General features: G+C 38.1%; 1 long non-coding RNA gene across 1 annotated transcript; it reads right to left on the bottom strand.

The window, feature by feature from the left end:
* Positions 1–5,937: 5,937 nt before the first annotated feature.
* On the bottom strand, positions 5,938–7,739 carry LOC108165760 (uncharacterized). The gene is made up of 5 exons (XR_001776085.1): positions 7,581–7,739; positions 7,089–7,178; positions 6,890–6,918; positions 6,477–6,542; positions 5,938–6,156 (listed from the first exon to the last, which is right to left on the bottom strand). It is a non-coding gene; the product is annotated as an uncharacterized LOC108165760 (long non-coding RNA).
* Positions 7,740–7,745: the final 6 nt, after the last annotated feature.

Below are 7,745 nucleotides of genomic sequence, written 5' to 3' on the forward strand. Positions count from 1 at the left end.
GTGAGCGAATAACATATAGAATTATAAACCTGATATATACAGTTACTAGAAACCATCAATTAAAAACAACATGTGACCTTTTAATCATTTTCATTTTAATTGTTAACTGTAGCATAGAGGCAGTTTGGATCACTGGATACTATAGTGGAAGAAGGGCCATGTGTAACTGTGCTGTAGATCACAGGAGCATTTTCATCATCCTCATCATCATCACCACAAACCTAAAAGAAGCATAAAAACATTGAATAAGGCAACTTCCCCAAAGTGATGATTCTGCTGCCCCCTGAACCACCAGGGCAGGTTAAGCACTGACCTGTGCTTCAGGTTTGGTCTTGTTGGAGTGGCTGATGGAGGCGTAGCAGACGGTTTCCTCGGGATCATCCTGCATACAGAACATCATGATGCTGAAACCATTTCATTATCATCATCAAAGCCTCTGAACCCTCTTTGGAACTGACTCAATTCTTTCACGTTTTGTCTCCATCTGCTGTCAAGATTTAGAGGATTTTGATCATTCGGTCTCGTTTAGTTTGATCAGATCTAAATACAATGACACCATACTTAATTATTAATTTGCATTTACTGTCTTATAAGGCTGCTTGATAAAGTTAGCATCTACATTAGCTTGCCTGTTTCTTGCACATAAAAACATTGTAACATGACCCTTAGCCTTCACATTTTACCAGATAAAATTAATGTCATTCCAAAAATGCTAATAAAAAAATCCATTTTATTTTGTCATGAGTCGATTAGTTTAATTGTGCAAGCTCTTAATGACGCAGTAAAATAAAAGAAAACTYTGTTCTTTGGTACAAAACTACTTCAAACAAAAAAGTTTCTCATTTTAGCATAAACCCCAATGTGGACACATGRAGAACAAAATGATGTCCAGCAAAAGCTACAGACATTTTGCATATGGCGCCACACTCCCTGCTCCAAAACAACCTGTGWGCATCAACTCCTGTAAAACCTGTCAAAAACAGTCAGCTGGTAGCTTAACATCACTTTTATTTATTTTATTTCACTGTAAAAATGCTCATAACGTGCTGTGTCGCCATCTTCACAAACAGACAAGGATGCAAAGTTGTCATTTTATAAAAAACCTTTTTATGAGAAAAGATACTGTGGCGATGGAGAGCAGCAATCAGTCATAAGGACTAGCAGCCTCTGGTGCATTTTACAAGGTAAAAAGATTAAAATTCATACACTTAATAAATATGTTTAATAAATTAAATATTGTATTATGGAGAAAGCATACATCTAATCTTTAGTAACCATATAAAAAAATGGCTAATCATTTTTTCAAAGGTGAGCCATGACCTTTGACCTTTAAAGTCTGCTCTGGTGTAAGAGGAAAGACCATTTATCACACAGTGGAATGAAAGATGCGCTCCGAATTCAGGCAGATTTGACCAAATCAACACGTCAGTTTCTAAGCCATCTAAGTTCCAACTGTTCGTAACTTGGTTAATGAACCCCGAGTAAGTGAGCTACCGACACAGACTAATAATCTCAAGCTAAATAGACAAAAAACAACTTGGGAAAACAATCAGAGTCGCTCCGTTCCAGACTCCAGTCCCTCATCTCAGACGTCTGTCAGGACGGTTAGGTGGCGAAGCTGYAAAGGGCCAATAGTGATGAATTCAACCGATGGAGGAMAGTGAGTCAAAGCAGAGGTAGCGAGTCGTACTGCAATCCTTTCACCCTCTTTCTACAACCTCTTTCTGCACTCACTCCCCTGAGCCATTTTTAAGAAAGATAAACTAAATCTTGAATTATCACAATTACAGGTGTATTAAATGACTCTTTATACTTACAGTTTTGCCTTTCTTCATTTGCTTAGTTCCTGAAAGTATGAAACAAAGATGAGTGCGTCTCAAGTCTCATTCTGAAAGGTTGAAAATAGTTTTTATTCACTCAGACCTTTCTCACAGTTCCTCTTTTGGTGAGAACCAACAAGCAGAACTGCAGTAGCTCAAGGCAGCCATTTTGATCTCATCAATGCAAACACAATGATAGACGTGCTGCAGTTTCTCATCCACCATTTTAGCTCTTCTGATGTCAGTCAGTAAAGCATCTGCTCATGTACGCAGGAGTTTGACTGTCTGTGTTACAGACGGTTCACACTTTATAATAATTTTGAACTGAGTAACTGTTTTGTCATCAGTCAAGAGTTTTTATTGTTTTTAAGCATAAAATGTATAAATTAAACATTAATAAACCAAATAATTTACGCCTGCCACTCATAAAAATATCTTTACAACAAGTAATGTCAGGAAACTGAATAAACTAATATTGATGTTACCGGTGAGACTATAAAAAAAATCAAAGTTTATAGTTTGATTTCTCTCACCTCTTGTTTTCTTCATGTTGATGATCCCCACAGCTGTTATGATGATAGCTGCTGCACCAAATAAAATAATGATGTAATATAATAACTGACCTGTGGAGGATTAAAACTGATGGTTAATCGAGACGGTTTAGAAAAACAGGAGTGGACACTCTGACTGAAATCCATTACCACCTTTAATGTTGCTGTACTGTGAGGCCGTCGCAGTAGATGTGATGCTGGTTGGAGTTTTTTCGGTGGATTCGGTGAAGTTGTGCTTTGTTGTTGTTGTAAAAGCTGTTGAATGAGAATGTGACAGGAAAAAACCCAACAAACTGTGAGGAGAGACTCCATGTCATCTCCCTCATGACTAATGAGCTGCTTCTTTACTGCTTTGGTTGTTTATCATGAAGGAAAACCCACAAAATGCGAATATAGTTCTGGTCCAACAACAATACATGAGCCGCAGTATCGTTGTTGTGTTGTGTGCTTTCTCGTTTGTTAGTACGTTAATAAGTTTTTGTTTGTGTGTAAAAGTCATTTGGGGTTAAATTTATAACTCATCTTTGACATAATTTATCTGCAGCTCTAAGCAGCTGACATGCTTTTTATGAGTTTTCTTCACGGCTAAAAATAAACTGAAACACTTAATCTGCTTAATTTACTTATTAATCTTTAGTTCCTTATAACAGCTTGTTACAAATTAAATCTATCGCACTTTGTCAAATCAAATGTTTTCTTACACCAAGTCTGTTCGTGATAAAAGACTCATTTTACGACCTCTTAAAATGAAATGTATATAAATTAAATACAACATAAACTTTTATGTCCTGAGTAACGGGTCAGAAAAAACATAAAATATTGCGTCACTCTTTTGTGAGAGTCAACTGCAGTCAGGAAGCTACGGACTAGACAAGTGTTAAGTTGGACACAAATACTGAAAGCAGCATTAAACTTTATTTAATGTTTATTAAATTTAATCTTACCTGCAAAGTGAAGCATCAGAATTAAAGACAACCGTATCCATCCTGTTTCAGCCTTTTTGCTCATCTTCATCTCCTCTGTTCATGTTCGCTAACGACTTGAGTTCAAAATGGCTTCTTATTGAAAATAAACACCCATGAGCTTCAGGAGGGGCGACTTCCTCACTACGTCTTCACCCTGTTTCTCACTTGTGATGTTTGTTGTTTTAGTCTCTGCATGTTTTTAGAAACCTGTCAAAAAGACTTCCAACATTAGCATTTTTTCATTTACCTCCTTAGCGTATTTCAAAAGCATTTTTTAAAATATTTGCAAGAATAAAACAGTAGCTTTAAGAGTTGATACCTTTCGAAACAAGATGGGACCGTTTCTGTTGTGTTAGTTTCTGTTACCAGTTGTTGCACATGAACACACTAGCAGCATAAAGCGTCTCATTGTTCTCCTTTTTTTAAATTTAGACCACACAATGCTCATAGCAAGAGCAGATAATCATAATCTATTTAAACTTATGAAAGCAAACGTTGAAAAACCAGCAGCCAGAGCGATGTTTCTCAAGCCGGATGCTCAGGGCCCTCTGACCCACATGCTCTCTGCTGCAGTTCACCTCACTTACAAAAATGAGTAAAAGGCTAAAGGGGACGTATGATGTGTTTTCCAGTCATATAGAATCATTTTAAAGCACAATAAAGTAACTATATTACCTTCAGTCATTATAAAAAGGCTTTATATATGAAATATGTTTGAAAAGAAATGTGACTTTGTAATTTAATGCCTTGAAATTGGGTCTCTGTCTCTTTAAAAACTCCTGCTCTTTCTGAAACTCCACCTTCAGGAAGTCATCTCAACATGGCTCCTCTATTAACCCTTTAACAACATTTGTACATTCCTTCACCTAGAAGTAGCTCATATAATGAGCTCATCAGATGCACAGTTCCACCAGGTGTTTGCTAACTGCTGCTGCTGCTAGTCTGAAGGAGCWGAGTAGGAAAGACATGTGGGAGGTCTGAAAGGCAGAAGCTCAGAAACTTTGACACTGTTATTCCAAGGAGGAGCTTTAACATGAAGTAAAGCTCAAAAAGTTGTTTTTACACAACACTGACCCTTTGACAGGCTTCTGCTGCACTGAACCCGTTTTACTTTTCCATTGGCCTCTTCTCGTTTTCTGGACCTTCAGGTTTGTTTATTTTCAGTGAGTAAATTAACTACACATCAGTTTTTAAAGGTAATGATACCAAAGGCAAGTTGGAGGTTTATCTGTGGAAAGCAGTTTAGCTTCTGTTTACATTGGAACGTTTGGAAAACTGGGAAGAGAAATGTTTCTATTTACAGTCTGTTTGTTTTACAGAGACAATGCACAACATTTCATTAAACTTTAAAAACATGAATGTACCAGACTAGCAAGAAATTCTAATTTAAACCTGCAGTCTTTGGACTATAGAGAATGGAGAGCCATTTCAGGATAAATAGATTGTTAATAAGTTATTGGCTTCTTTTTTGGCTGCACCGTGGCGCAGTTGGTGGAGCTGTTGCCTTGCAGCAAGAAGGTTCTGGGTTCGATTCCCGGCCCCGGTCTTTCTGCATGGAGTCTCCATGTTCTCCCTGTGCATGGTGGGTTTTCTCCAGGTACTCCGGTTTCCTCCCACAGTCCAAAAACATGACTGTCAGGTTAATTGGYCTCTCCAAATTGCCCCTAGGTGTGAGTGTGAGTGTGTGTGTGCATGGTTGTGTGTCTCTGTGTTGCCCTGCGACAGACTGGCGACCTGTCCAGGTGACCCCGCCTCTCGCCCGGAACGTTAGCTGTAGAGGCAGCAGCTCCTCCTGACCCCACTGAGGGACAATGGTGTAAAGAAAATGGATGGATGGATGGATGCTTTATCTGTATTGATATTTACTTATTTCTGCATGTCCTTTTGCCATTGTCCTTATTCGTTTCTGCTTCATTATGATAATGAGGGGCAGAGCCTTCAGGCTACAACTTCTCCCTATTGGTTGGTTAGCATCACACTGTATTTAGCGTCAAGAAAGATGGCGACCCACMACCGGCTTATCAGAAAGCTGAAGCTTGGCAACTTTATTAGAAATTACAATAAACAATGGAATGAAAAACACTGTAATTCTACTGATTTGCCAGCATAAAAATATATATATTACAATAAACTTTGTAAATGCATTAAATGTTTGAAGGATTGTGATCCAAGCACTGCAGAGGCAGGATGGGAGCAGATTATGCATCAAACAAGCAGAAATGATCCAGAACAAAACAACTGGATTCAAATCCACAACAAATTAAAGGAAAATGGTAAAATGGACTGAACTTTTATAGGGCTTTTCCAATCATTTTGACAACTCAAAGCACTTTACAGTAGAGTCACATTCACCCAATCACACTCACCAACTGTCATAATTGTTGGGTGGAAGTGGTGAGGAGAAACGCTGAGACCCAGGTTATGGTGAAGATGATGATGTTGTTTAATGGTAGATGTTGCGGTACAGAACAACGGGGAGCACAAGGAACACAAGGAAACAGATTGGTACACACAACGTTAGACAAGGACAAGGAACACAGACAACAGGTGAGACTAAATACACACAGGGGTAATCAAGGGAACGAGACGCACCTGGGAAACAATCAACGGGGAAGACGCAGAGACAGGACTCAGAAAAAAGCTCAAAAATAAACACACAGAAACACGGATCATGACACCAACGCTCACACATTGTACACTGATACACAGATTGGTAGGCATTCAGTAGGAAATGTTGCTTTTTCTTCAGTTCTGGACAGCAGCTGATCAGATGACAGCAGATGGAGCTTGTAGAGTGCTGTAGATCACAGTGTCAGGGACCTGGAATAGCACAATAATATAAAAACATAAAAAATATTACTGTAACATGTTAACCATAAGTAGAGATGTTAATATTTAACATTGCTTTTCTGTGCATAGAGGAGGCAGACGGTAAATCCCAGTTTATCAGCTCACAGATGATGAATATCAGATTTGAACATTTTGAACATGAAGCCAATCCATGAATCTTTTGCAATATTTAAACTTAACACTTAAGACCCAGTTAGAGAAAAGGTTTCAACCTGGAAGACCTTAATGTTTCTACATTACATCACACCGTGATGAATAAATCTATGTTGCGTTTCTATGGTGGCACTCACGTTGCTTTTTGTCCTGGTTTCCATGCCGAGGTTCATGGATGCATAAGAAACATAAGGATCCACCTGCTGAARGAAAACAAAGCAAAGAGTAAMAGTGATGGGGTTTCTGCAAACTGTAGTTAAAAAATTAGACTTTTTGTCATTAAAGGTTCTTCCTGTTGTTAAAGAGTTATCAGTCAGTTGGTTTCTGACACGTCTGCATGGACCAGACCTAACCCACAAAACCATCTGGTGTCATTCTGCCCTGTGTGGGTTTCTGATCAAACTGAGTCATTCACGGCAGACTCTGAGCTCACTTCCTCAGCTGAGTTTCATATCTGGGTGACGAAAGTCCAAAAAAGTCCAGAAGCCAGCAGTGGCTGAATGASGTTTCAAAATGTCTAAATATGTCATATTTCTGTGGTGAAACTCACAGGCTGGTCTTCCTTCTGCTTTTTATTTCCTAAAAGAGACAAGAGTTTGATTCAGCTTAAAGACAATCATGCATCATAGTTTATCATCTACTATTACTTTATTTTTATGCATATAARAAAAACAACAGTTAAAATATTAAGCAGCGGTTTGCATAATTACATGGATGYTGTTTTTAGATAAATCAGTGATTGTTCTCACCTTTAGTTTTTATCCATCCGATGGTCACCATCGCAGTTATTAAGAGTCCTGCTAACAACATGGACACAATGACAACCCACCAAATCCAACCTGGTGGACAAACGACACGTTACATAAAATAAAACCACTGGAAGAAAGACACCTGAATAAAACATCTGGTTGAAATTAAAGGAAAAGGCTGGCTTGTTAAAGTGACAATCTGTGAAAACAACAATAATACTAGGTCAGATGGACTCYGTCTTATATATGATAACAGAAGCTAACAACTTTAACACAAATATATTTAGGCCAAGAAAACAGTGAAAAAACTTTAGAAAGCGTCTCTTTCTTTAGACATTCCTCTAAYCTGTGGATATTTTTACTTTTCTACAAACTCTCTACTTTCTACCACAGCTATTGGAGACATTACTGCTAATATCTTCACTAAATTTAATTTAAAAAAAACCCAGCCTATACCTTAAGATATTTAAACTTAATAAAATGCATCTCTACCTCGTGATTTTGTTTGATTAGGTTTGGTAAACGGCGTTGCTGTTGGGTTTACTGAAGTTTGCCTCCTGCTGCTGGTTGGAAAAGCTGATTCGGTTCTATCTGGTTTGGTTAATATTGATCTAGTTGTTGCTGATGTAGTAGATGTAGCTGCTGTTGATTGTTCTG

The sequence above is a fragment of the Poecilia reticulata genome, linkage group LG21, assembly GCF_000633615.1.
Source record: "Poecilia reticulata strain Guanapo linkage group LG21, Guppy_female_1.0+MT, whole genome shotgun sequence".
NCBI lineage: Eukaryota > Metazoa > Chordata > Actinopteri > Cyprinodontiformes > Poeciliidae > Poecilia > Poecilia reticulata.